Below are 13420 nucleotides of genomic sequence, written 5' to 3'. Positions count from 1 at the left end.
CCCTATCATGGCATGTGTAGGGCCGCGCCCAAGGATGATTACTTGCAGGTGCGCGCCGCGCCCAAGGATAATCACTTGCAGGTGCGCGTCTCTGCACGGCGCCGTCACCCGACTGTCTGCTTCTGGTATTGTAAAAGCGGTTCCCCTTCTACAAGCGTGCTGCGGGTAGGGGGAGCCGACCGGACCGTCGGCGCCGAAGGTCATTCATGGAACATGCGTAGCGGAACGTGCTGCCAGGTGCACGCATGTATGGCACCCTTCGTACTGGCCGGTAGCGAGCACCCAAATGACCTTTCGGCCCTTTTTTTTTTACACTGCAACTTTGAGCAGTGCGAAAGGAATTTTATCCTGTCTGCAGATGCGACAAAAGAGCGCCCGAAGAAGCATTCACGAGTTGACTCGAGTATTGTGCTCAGAGCGGGCAAGCCAGAAGCTCCCCTTTAATCCGGTGCCACCTGCAGAATGGCAGCTGGTTGATCTTTCCCTTTCCATGTCGTTGCTCGTAGTAGTAAACACAGGTGGCGCGGGGCAGTGCACTGTGGAAAGGATTCAGCCAGCAGCGGCAGCGTGGATGAGGCGGCGGTGTGCGGGAGACAAGTGGGAAGAAAGTCTCCCGAGAGGAGAAGGTTCGACACCCCCACTGGGGAAAGAGTTTTCGCTGTGCTTTGTTTGTTGTAATTTGTATTGCTAGTGGGGCCCTGGGTTAGAGGCTAAGGCCAACCCATGGGGCCGGGCCCATCTAGCATATTTTCTCATTGGACAGTTGATGTGTGGGGCTGGCCTCTGAAAATGACCGCCCCTATTTCTTTGTTTTGTGATGATGTAAAATGGGACGTGATCCAAGAGAGTTCGGTCCAGTCTGAGCTGGGGCTCCATGTGTAGGCATGTAACGCGGCTGTTTTGCTTAGGCTCTAACTAGCTAGGTCGAAGAGTAAAGTAGCGCAGAGTGTTGTTTTTTGTAAATTCAGCTCATGTTCCAGTTTTACTCTGTATATATATATATATATATGTTATGCTGTAAATATATGCTCTACCATCATCACCTTCAAGTACGCCTCCTGGTCTTCTTTACGCCGAACTACATAACAGGAAGGGTTTAAAGAACCTTCCGAAAAGGAACGAACGACATAAATTCTACTGGCGCAGCTCGACAGGGTTCGGCACGTCTCACCTACAAGGTCAAGTATCGCACCGGCAACCACAGGCCATTCGACACGGAGCAGCGAGGAACCGTCAAGGGACGACTCTACCTCGGCTGCCACCGACGCTGTTGGAGCGGACGCATCATCCGGGCTCTGGGCGGCAGACAGCAAAAGATCTGCGCCGGATGAGTGGTATTCCTTGGGTTTGTTGAAGATGGCATGGTGGTTGGTTTGTGACGCTTATGGTTGAGACGAGGAGAATGCTAGCCGCTAACGAAAGCGAATCTAATCCTGAGAGTGAATCGAGGTCAAATCCTCAACAGGAGCAGCAATCGCTAGGGGGCGGAGTAGAAATGATAACTGATCAGAGTGAGGTAGTGACTATGGAGGGTGATTACAATGTGGAGAGCAGGTTACAGGCCGGCGACCAGCGACCACCATTGTCACTAGAAGCGACAGGAGCCGAGACAGAGAGGATGGCTATTCGCCGTATGGAGTTGGAAATGGAGCTACGAATGCGTGAAATTGAATCTCGGGAGCGACTAGCCTTAAAGCAGATGGAGCTTGGGCTGTAGAGTAGTAGACTGTCACCGCTTGGGTCGGGACGGAGTGATGAGCGAAGTATAGGCTCAGATTCAATAACACAGTGTGCAAAAGTCCTAAAAGGCTAAAAGGCTACAAAATGTCATGCGATGCTGATGTGCCACTGTGGTTTGATGAGGTGGAGAAGTTGTTTGTCACTTTCAGTGTGCCGTACAGCAACCGAGTGCATTTAATTATGCCAGCACTGACAGAGCAAGTCCGATACTTGCTTCGTAACCTCGATGGAGCGGAATGCACGGACTATGAGGCTGTGAAAGCAGCGGTTCTAACTGAGCTAAAACTCACCCCAACTGAGTACCTGGAAAGATTTGAAAAAGCAGAAAAAAGGAAGGAGGAGACATGGGCTCAGTTTGCATCACGCGTGAAAACGTACCTAGCATACTACATCCAGGCTAGAGAGGTGGACTCAGTAGGGGCGCTGACTGACCTAATGGTGTCTGATCGCATTAAGGCAGGTCTCAGCTCAGAGGGCATGGAATGTGTGCGCCTGCGGGAAGGAGAGAGTTGGCTGAAGCCTAAAGAGCTATGAAAGGCTCTACAGATCTTTAAGCAAGCAAAAGGTAAAGGCCGAGCTACAAGGCAGCTTACGGCGCCAGTGCAGCAAATGGGCCAAAAACAGATAAATTCCGAAAAGCCCATAGTGGAGTGCCATCTATGCCATGAGCAGGGGCACATTGCCAGGAATTGCCCGCAAGCAACAGGAAATGAACCGCGCCTGAAACAAGGAAATGGGTACCAAAAGAGGGTGCAGAAGGTCGCGCGGGTCGGTGAGACGGAAGCAAAGGAACCAGTTTCAAACCAAAGTACGGGTTTAACTGCTAAAGTTAAGGTACCGATGCAAAGTTTGAGGGCAGCCACATCGAAGCTCCACTTTGTAGATCTTGTGTGCGGAGATGTTTGCACAGAGGCAGTGCTTGATACTGGTAGTGAAAAACAGTAATACGAGAAAGCATACTACCGCAAGCGCTGACGGAACCATCTGGGGCAGTGAAATTAGTGTCTGCTTTCGGCAGCTCCATTCAGGTGAAGTTGGCGACAATCCCTGTAAAAATATCTAGGCCGGGAACAGTTGCAGAAGATCAAAAGATAGGCATAGTATGTGCCCTCACCAATGAGCTGACCGAAGGTGTGAACTGTTTGCTTTCATTAGAGGACTGGCAGCTGCTTAAAGATCACAGTGATTTTGAGCACACAAGTTTGGGTGCAGTCAGGGTATCTAACAAGGAACTAGAAAACGCAGAAAATCGGCACTATGAGGCACTGACATGCGAGGTCAACACGGCACTGAATGCCGAATATTCACAAGAGGAAGCACAGTCAGACGAGAAAGAAGAGTTTCGCTGTCTAGCCAGCGGGAAATATTTCGAGCAGCACAGCTCGCTGATGAGAACTTGAGAAAGGCATGGGAGGACTCTAAACACGGAAAGGCGGGCATGTTCGTTAGCGAGGGTTTGCTTCACCACTGGGACTCAATAGCAGGTACTAAAGTGCGACAGCTGGTGCTTCCCCGAGAAAAACGAAAGTAAGTTCTGTCCTTGGCGCATGCATCACTGTGGGGTGGACACCTGGGTCTAAGAAAGACCAAAGCCCGCATAAAGTACTACTTCTATTGGCCTGGCATGGAAAAAGAAATTTCAGAGTACTGCCAGTCTTGCCATGGGTGCAAGATCCGCTCAGACAGACGGCAAACTGACAATATACCCATCACGCCAATAGCAAGGCCTGAACATGCCTTTCAGGTTGTTAATGTAGATGTTATAGGGCCTCTTGATACGCCATTTGGTAGGGGTCACAAATATGCTTTGTGCCATGTTGACTTATGCACGAGATGGCCGGAAGTAGTATGTCTTCGTTCCTTAACGGCAAGGGCTACCGTGATGCTCTATTAGAAATCTTCAGTCGAACAGGGGTCCCACAGACTATCTGTTCGGATCAGGGAACAAATTTCAATGCACAACTCACTCAGCTGATGCTAAAGAAATTAGGCTGTTCCCGTAGATCTTCCACTCCGGAACACCCTGAAAGCAACGGGGCCGTGGAAAGATGGAATCGGGTACTAAAGAACATGCTCTTTCATGTAATAGAAAGACCCTAAAAATTGGGATAAGTTGATCCCATTTGTGTTGTGGGCTTACTGCGAAGTTCCCCACGACACTACCGGGGTAGCACCCTTTAGGCTTTTGTACGGCAGAAATCCGACAGGTCCACTTACAATTCTTCGCCAGACGTGGGCAGGAGAAGTTAGTGTACCAGCGACGCTTCGAGAGGAACCTGCGAGGTACTTTACACAGCTACGGGAGAAGTTTTAGCTAGCGGCCAATGTGGAAGGACTCACAAGCACGGCGCGACAAGCTAGCTACGCAGAAGCATACAATAGAAGGACGCGAAATAAAGTCTTTAATGTGGGGGATCAGGTTCTCGTTTTTGACACAGACCGCACAACCAAGATGGCTCCTAAGTGGCTCGGTCCTTTCACAGTAATTGGTTGTGAGAGGCAACATTCGTGCAGAGTAGAAACGCAACAGGGAAAAAGATCTGTGGTCCACGCGAATGAGACCGTACTACGCCGAGTTTTGGTGTAGTGTTTGATGACGATCATGAGTTTGGAGAAGTGGAGTGTGCACCACAAGTCGCACCCCCTCTAAAAGATGAGGAGCTAATACCGTTAGAGAAATTAGCCCACCTCAGTGAGATGGAGCAGAATGAAATACGACGGTCGTTCCGAAAACATCGTGCACTCTTCGATGGCAGGCCGGGATTGGCGAAAGTAGGAAGGCACCGAAGGCTAGAAGAAGGGTTTAAACCGAAGAAAGCTTTTCCTTACCGAGTGCCTGAACTGCTCAAGAAAGAAGTAAGCCGCCAAGTGAATGAGCTACTTGATTTAGGATTAATCTATCCTGTAGAGAGGGAATTTGCGCACCCTGTTGTGTGTGTGGGGAAGAAAGACGGGTCAGTGCGAATGTGTATTGACTACCGAACTTTGAATGCAGGAACCCGTGCAGACGCATTTCCAATGACTAACTCACAGGAGCTAATTTTTAGAGTCGGTCGAGCGCAGTTCATCACTTTGGTCGATCTGAGGCGTGGCTACTGGCAGGTACCGATGGACCCGCACAGCCAGGTACTCACCGCATTTGTAACCCATGAGGGTCAATGATGCCCTTTGGGCTAAAAAACTCGGCAGCGACCTTCCAAAGAATGATTAATACGCTCCTCGCTAAGCATCAAGCCTACGCTACGGCATATCTAGATGATATAGCTATTTTCTCGCAAACCTGGCAAGAAAGAAGACAAATTCTACTGCATGGTCACCATTTACTTTTCCTAGCACCTTGTCTCTGATTTCATTTCATCTCTTTGCCGTTGCGTGTGTGTGTGTGTGTGTGTGTGTGTGTGTGTGTGTGTGTGTGTGTGTGTGTGTGTGTGTGTGTGTGTGTGTGTGTGTGTGTGTGTGTGTGTGTGTGTGTGTGTGTGTGTGTGTGTGTGTGTGTGTGTGTGTGTGTGTGTGTGTGTGTGTGTGTGTGTGTGTGTGTGTGTGTGTGTGTGTGTGTGTGTGTGTGTGTCGCCGGACTTGATTCGCGCTTGTAAAGCAAGCTGCCAGGTCTGCATATATATTTCATATGCCTTCTTCTACATCGTCACCCATCACGATTCTCTTTCTTCTCCCCTTCCCCAGTCCAGAGTAGCAAGCCAGGTTTTAATCATTCAGGCCCTGTCTGCCTTTCCTTTCAATAAATCCATCTATTTCTTTTAAGCTCGCATATTTCTTTTTGTCACTTAGCGAACGCTTTGTCAGCACTTCCCCGAGCAACAACTGCTCTTCTCGTGCTCTTATCTTTTCAGCGGTGTATTTTTCGAAACGTTCGACTGCCTCTTGAGTCCTTTAATCAACGTGGCGTCCTTTCCAGGTTGCACACATTTAAAGCATAAAGCAAAATTTAACTGGAGTAACAGTTCTTATCATTTTCTCTTTTGGTTATCCCTAGGACATTATTCTTTTCTAAAGCACACTTATCTTATTGCCTTACTTCAAAAGTTCCCAATCTAAAATCTCAGAGTTTAATAATCGCTTTAGCTTTTTTATGTTGCTGTCAATGATGTCTTTAACAAGAAGCGTAAAATTAAATTTCCATAGATCTGAACAAGTATTTGAGTTCATTTGCTTTGTTCCAATGTTAAATGCTACAAGCCTATGATCGCTGAAGGATACATGCTACTCTTCATAATTCGTGCACATCGGTAGCAAAGTAAAAAGAACGCAAGCCCTGTTAAGTCCCGCCTGACTTGAAGGCTATAAGTGTATAAACTGCGGGAACCGGCGTTACATAAAACGTCCTCATCGTCTTCTATCTCGCAATCTTACATCAACATAACTATATGCAGTTTTGTCTCTCGAACTGTCATGATGCTTGATTTATCCTTTACAAAGCAAACACAGTTGAAGCCTTTGAGAATGATGAGACTCTGATTTTTTTTCTAGATAGATAGATAGATCTCGCAAAGAGAAGACAAGCGAGATGGCTCCGCACAAAAGGTGAGCTGGGCTAGGGTAGCCATTACTTCCCCTCAGTTGTTGGCACAAACCAAAATGCAAGATAAGCTCAACACGCTCGAAGCCGAAAACCGCCGGTTAGAACAGCTCCTATCTCAACCCCAAAACAACACATCACCCACGCAAACCAGCCCACTACCCTCCACTGACACTAGCGCCTCTCCACTCGCACCCAACCCCCCTACCATCCGATCTGAAGCCACAGGGGAACCCGAGCAGTATACCGAAATTAAAACGTGGGTAACCCAGGCTATACATAACCTAAGGACAGAGCTTTTTCAAAGTATGCGGCAGAGGAGGCTATGCAACCAGTCGTGCCAAAGATGAAGGAAGAAATTAAGCTCTTACTAGAACCTATGTTTCAAAACCAACGAGTTCACGACGCTAAGATAGCGCGGCTACAACAACAGGTGGCGGAACTCATGCGGTCTGCCTCCCCACGATTGAAAGGCTTCCGTCGCCGACACGCTGTCGCGGACGAAGACTTGGAATCCTGCCTCGAACCCACCCTCGAACCTATGCGTTCCATTTCCGAAGAATCTTCTCCACCTGTACCGCCCGGACAGCAACCACCCACAACTTAAGCGTCCTACAGTGGAACTGCCGCAGCTTCCACCGTAAGAGAGCCTCACTCAACAATACATAGATTCTCTCCCAAACCAACCAGATGTCATCGCTTTACAGGAGGTTAACAACTCCGCAAAACTCATTAATTACTCCACACACCAACACACTCAAGCAACTTGCATTATGGTTCACAAGGATTATACTGCACTTGCTTTAGATCTAGAAGAAGAAGATGATGCAGTGTACGACTTTGTACAAATCCTACCTAGACACCGCAACGGTACGGGCACCTACATTCTCAACATTTACAGTAAACCCACCCAAATTGCCTTCCCTTGCGCCAGGGTGTTCACAAAGGCACTCACTGTCGCCCAAGGAGCTCCGCTCCTTATTTTGGGCGATTTCAATGCTCAAAACCCATCCTGGGGCTACCCGAAAGCAAACAAGAAAGGCCGCATCCTAGCAGACACCATATCAAACCTCATGCTTACCATGTTGAACGACCCGACCCAACCTACTCGACTTGGCAACAGTGTCACGCGTGACACCAGCCCCGATCTCACACTAACCCACGGCGGTAAAGCTTGCCTATGGGAAAACACACTGGAAACTTTAGGCAGTGACCATTTCATTCTGATCATCCATCTTGCAAGCAAAACGCATCGACATATGCGCGGTACTGCCAAAATCACTGATTGGACCGCGTTTCGAAAAGAGCAAGCTGACCTTCATCACCCAGATATCACTGATTACGCTTCCTGGGCATCGGACCTTAGGCACCTGTCCTCTAAGTACACCCGAACCCTGAAAATATCTTTAGACCGCCCTGCTATTGACTCCCATCTCCTGCACCTGTGGGACGCCCGCAGAGGCCTGGTGAAACGTTGGCGCCACCAGCGCCACAACAGAACGCTCAAACACCGCATCGCAACCCTAACGCAAGCTGCAGAGGACTATGCATGGAACCTTGCTCAATCAAATTGGCTGACAAGATGTGATTCCCTGAGTGGTAACCTTAGCTCGAAACAAACTTGGAGCTTACTCAGATGCCTCATTGACCCCAACAACTCCAAAAGCGACCAGCGCAAGAACCTTGCTAAGGCTCTACATGGTTACCGCGGCTCCAATAGAGATCTCATACAAACCATCAAACAAAAGTACTTCTGCACCACAGTCGACACGGACCCCCTCCCTCCCTATAATGGGCAATCAAACGAGGAACTAGATGCGGAATTCACTGTCAAAGAAATACAGGCCGCCATCCTAGCCATGCGCAGAGGCACAGCTCCTGGGAAGGACAAGATCACAGTGGGACTCCTCGCCAATCTCTACGACGCAGCCCTCGCGCAGCTCGCGAATTACATTAACAACTGTTGGCGCATGGGCCGGCTGCCAAACGAGTGGAAGACTGCGGAGGTGCACTTCATCCCCAAACCGGGCAAACCCATAAATATTAACAATCTACGGCCCATCTCTCTCACCTCCTGCGTAGGGAAAGTTATGGAGAAGGCGGTACACATCAGGCTTACCCGATATCTTGAAGAAAACAACTTGTACACACACACCATGTTCGGATTCCGGCCTGGCCTATCCACCCAAGATATACTCCTCCAGCTTAAGGAAGAAGTCATAAACCCCCCTAACAAGCCTTTCTTCAGGACAATTCTCGCTCTTGACCTCAAAGGGGCGTTTGATAACGTAAAGCACCACTCTATTTTGAAAAATATGAGCCGCATCAATTGTGGTGCAAGGACCTATGCATATGTTAAAGATTTACTTCACGGTCGTACCGTCTACGGCGACCTCGGTCTGGCAGAACCCATCCAAATACAACTAGGCACATGCGGCACGCAACAGGGTGCTGTTCTATCACCCTTACTTTTCAATATTGCTTTAATCAAACTCCCAACCCAGCTAAATCAGGTATCGCATCTACGGTACGCCTTCTACGCGGATGACATCACTATTTGGACCACGGCCTATTCTACCACGGAAATCGAAGACCGCCTTCAAGAGGCCGTAACCATCGTGCAACCCTACGCCGCTTACTGCGGCCTTACTTGCTCCCCCGAAAAGTCGGAGTTGCTGGTACTACACAGCTCCCGCCAACGCAGACCCACTGTTGAAGTCAACCTCAATGGAAACCCAATACCACAGAAGGACACCATCAGGCTTCTAGGGCTTTACATCAACGACAAGGCCAGAATTGTATATGCCCTCAATCGGCTCAAAAACACCAGTCTGCAGGTTGCGCGTATGATAGCCAGGGTCACTACCAACGACAGGGGTATGTTCGAACAAGACACCCTGCGCCTGGTTCAAGCATTCATCATTAATAGAATTGTGTATTCGACACCGTATCTGCACCTCAAAACGGGAGACTATAAGCAAATCGACTTCATTATACGCAACGCTGTTAAAAAGGCGCTGGGTCTGCCCCAAAGCACTTCCACAGAACGTCTTTTGCAATTAGGGGTGCACAATACAGCCGAAGAACTCCTTGCCGCCCAACGCGCCACCCAGATAAATCGACTAGCAGCAACCCGCACGGGCCAGACCGTTCTTATGGACCTTAACCTGACTAGCCCGCAAGGTATCGTACAAAAACAGGCTATACCGCCCGGGTGGTCAAACTCGATCATAGCCAATCCCCTACCCCGCAATATGCATCCTCTGTTCCACCAAGGGCGCCGGAAGGCACGGGCCAAATACATCCAGGAGAAGTACGGGACGGACACTGAATCCTACTACGTAGACGCAGCAAAGTCAGAAGCGGGGTACACGGTAGCGGTTGTGATTCACCAACAACAACTGGTTGATGCCCTCACCATCTGCGATGACAATATAGAAATGGCGGAGAAGGTGGCCATTGCTTTAGCCGCCACGCATACCACCTGCGCCTATATAATAACAAACTCTATGGCTGCCTACCGCAACTACATCAAAGGGCAAATATGTCCCCAGGCTGCCAGAATATTGAAAAATTATGGACACCCCGAACAAGACAAATGCCTCGTCTGGACACCGGGACATCAAGGCGTGGAAGGGAACGAGTGCGCCCATGCCGCTGCCCGAGCTCTCCTCCCCCGGGACTCGACCCCTCCATCCTCCACACCGCCCTATCCCGGCCCTCTGGCGACGTATGCGGAGAGGTTACAGCACTGCAGACTCTCTCGCAGAAAATATCCACCCCCAGCCAAGGGGCTCTCCAAAGCGGAGGAAGTTAGATGGCGACGCCTACAGACAGGTACATATAACACACCAGCCCGTTTGAACACAATACACCCCGGGTTCTGCGACCCCAAATGCAAAGGCAGGTCCACATGGTGTGGACCTGCCCACACAATCCTCCAGATGATCCGAATGCAGTGCCAACAATTGAGGGGTGGGCAGCTGCCCTACTAGAGGCCCAACGGGCCCTCGTGACACGTGCGCGGGTAGCAGCGGCAGCCGCTGGAGTCCCGGACTAGGGACCCCACCTACACATCCCCCTCCCTTATTTATTTATTTTATTTATTTAACAATACTGCCGCTCTCAATCGAGAGCCTAGCAGACGGGCAAAACACATGTTATGTTACAAGCATACAATATAAAAGAAATGAAAGAATTCTAAACAGTTCCAATAAATGCGGACAACAAAGTATACAATTTTTGGGAAAAACAACCGAACAATACTCGCAACAGTATGACAGCATTTCATAAAAAACAAACAAACAAAATAAAAAGATATCAATAGTCGGTGTACCCCATATTATTCCTATGAATTGTTAGTAACGTGTAAAGGCAACCGGGAATAAAAGTAAGAAGCATTAATGGTCTCTTGTGATTAACTCTAGTTGGGTTACGAACTGCGACAATGAATTTGTGTTTTTTAGAGATGAGCTTAGCTGATTCCATTCTCTTATCGCGCGAGGAAAGAAAGAGTACCTGAATGCGTCGTTAGAAAAAGAGTATTCCGTTAGCGCATGCTCGTGGTGGTGCCGTGTTATTCTAGACAGTGAATGCGATATGTACGTAGTTGTATCAATTTTGTACTGGCCGTGTAGTAGTTGATAAAGAAATTTTAGTCGGGCTTGTTTTGCTCTAGTCGATAATGTGTTTAAATCTGAACGAGCTAAGAGAAGGGAGGGTGAGTCTGTACGCCTGTATTTGCTGTGAATAAACCTTGCTGCTTTTCTTTGCACGCGTTCGAGTTTAGCTATGTTAGTTGCTGTATAAGGAAACCAAATTGTGTTAGCGTATTCTAAAATTGGTCTGACAAATGTTTTATAGGCCAGAAGCTTAATATTCATAGGTGGGGTCTTAAGGCGTCTTATTAAATAAAATAATTATTGTAGTGCTGTAGTCGTAATATTATTTATGTGTGCCTCCCAATTCATATTTGATGTCAGTGTTATTCCCAAGTATTTATATTCATCAACCTTTAAAAGTGGTGTACCATTAACGCTGTAGGTGAAGAGAGAGGATTGCTTTTTTCTTGTAATTGTCATGGCTACTGATTTTTTAACATTAATAGACATTTGCCAGAGGGAGCACCACTCGGATACCCTGCTGAGGGATTCGGAAAGGATGAGATGGTCATTGTGGCTTTTAATTTCTTTGTATATAACGCAATCATCCGCGAAGAGTTTAATTTTGCACCCTATATTATTCGTTATGTCATTGATATAGATCAAAAATAGAAGTGGGCCGAGAACTGAGCCTTGTGGAACCCCAGATGTGACAGAGACGGTATCAGATGGCGTATGATCGACTATAACGAACTGTGAACGATTTGTTAAAAAATTTGTTATCCAAGCAGAAACTTCTCCCTTTCCAATAATGTTCTCTAATTTTGCAGTTAACTTGTTATGACTCACGCAGTCAAAAGCTTTAGATAAATCAAGTAGAATCATGTCAACTTGTGAACGGTTGTTAATGCAAAGGGTAAGGTCATGAACTACTTCTGTTAGTTGTGTGATGGTTGATAACCCAGCCCGAAAACCATGTTGGTGAGGAGATAGTATGTTTTCACGTTCTAGAAATGTGGTTATATGTTTGAAAATGATATGCTCTAGTATTTTACATGAAGTGCTTGTCAATGATATTGGTCTGAAGTTAGCAACATTCATTTTGTCTCCTGTCTTGTGAATCGGTATTATTTTAGCCATTTTCCAGTCATGCGGTACGTTACCAGTTGACAGCGACTTACGAAAGATCTGTCCCAGGTATTTGCTACACCATTCAGCATATCTTTTAAGGAATTCGTTCGAAATTCCATCAGGGCCGTTGGATTTTTTAGGGTTAATGTTGAGAAGAAGATTGAGGATTCCGGCATCTGTTATTATTAATGGATCAAGTACCGAGGTATTAGGTGATGGGAGAGGAGGAAGTGTACCGTTGTCTTTCGTAAAGACTGACTGAAAAAATGTATTGTATCTATTAGCCATTGTAGCTCTCTCTTCTTTTGTTAAGTTTGTTGTAGGCTGGGTATTGCGTAGATGTTTCCAGAATCTTTGTGGGCTATTTTTAAGGAAGTTGGGAAATTTTACACTGTAGTAATGTTGTTTTGAGTGTTTTAGTTTTTCCTTGAATTCTTGTAATGCAGATTTCAACTTGGAAGTCGTAGAGGGTGTCGGGTTGTTTTTGTTGGCCTTGCAAAGCCGTTTTACACGTCGCTTAGCATGGATAACTTCGCGCGTGATCCAGGGATTTTTCAGGTGTTGTTTACTCCGTTTCATTGGAATGTAATTATTTACACAGTTTAGCACAATGTTCTTAAAATGAAGCCACAATGAATTCACATCGCTGTATACATGAGTGGCTTTTTCTTGGAAGGATGGAAATTCATGAGCTAGATAGTTTAGTATGCTTACGTCATCTGCTTTATTAAAATTAATGAAACTTTGAACTGTAGGAAGGCTAGTAATGGAGTCACTGAGTGGGAATGTGCACATAGGTATACTGTGGTCAGATATACCTTCGAGAATGTCCAATTCTATTTGGTTGAATTGATAATGGTTGCTGAGAAGTATGAGGTCGAGGATGTTTTTCGTTGTACCTTGAGTGCGAGTGGGATGAGAAACCACTTGATGTAGGTTAAAATTTAGCATCACGTCTATTAGCGCATCTGAAGCTTCTGATGCGTGATGCATTGTGTCCCAGCTTTATATATACATATTAAAGTTTTTCACTCACTCACATAAAAGCAAATGACGGGACACTGCACACCTGTCCAAATATATTGTATAAAACTAAACAGCCTTTGCGTATCACTCTTACTGCCTCTCCAACAATACTCAACAAATTGCACGGAAACAGTGCACAAGCCCTCACGATACCAGCTGCATGGCACACACAAATGTAGTAGCAAGAATAAAAAGCACATACGTCTCAGCACGTCTCACTTGCTCATCACTCTCCACTTCCGTGCCTTAATTCTACAGCCGATATATCAAGGTCCTTATCCAAAAGTAGCCGGCTACCCTGGAACTACTTTCTGTTTTCAAACAATCCTAGCATGTTTAGTTTGCCACGTTTTATGCCAATTTTCATCTGCTTATAAGTCGCGTTGAA

General features: G+C 47.1%; 1 pseudogene; it reads left to right on the top strand.

The window, feature by feature from the left end:
* Positions 1–1525: 1525 nt before the first annotated feature.
* Positions 1526–13420, top strand: part of LOC146193419 (uncharacterized) — a 78649-nt pseudogene continuing 66754 nt past the window's right edge.

The sequence above is a fragment of the Amblyomma maculatum genome, chromosome 4 (assembly GCF_055883805.1).
Source record: "Amblyomma maculatum isolate TAMU_Amacu chromosome 4, ASM5588380v1, whole genome shotgun sequence".
Lineage (NCBI taxonomy): Eukaryota > Metazoa > Arthropoda > Arachnida > Ixodida > Ixodidae > Amblyomma > Amblyomma maculatum.
This window is presented reverse-complemented; position numbering and strand designations above follow the sequence as displayed.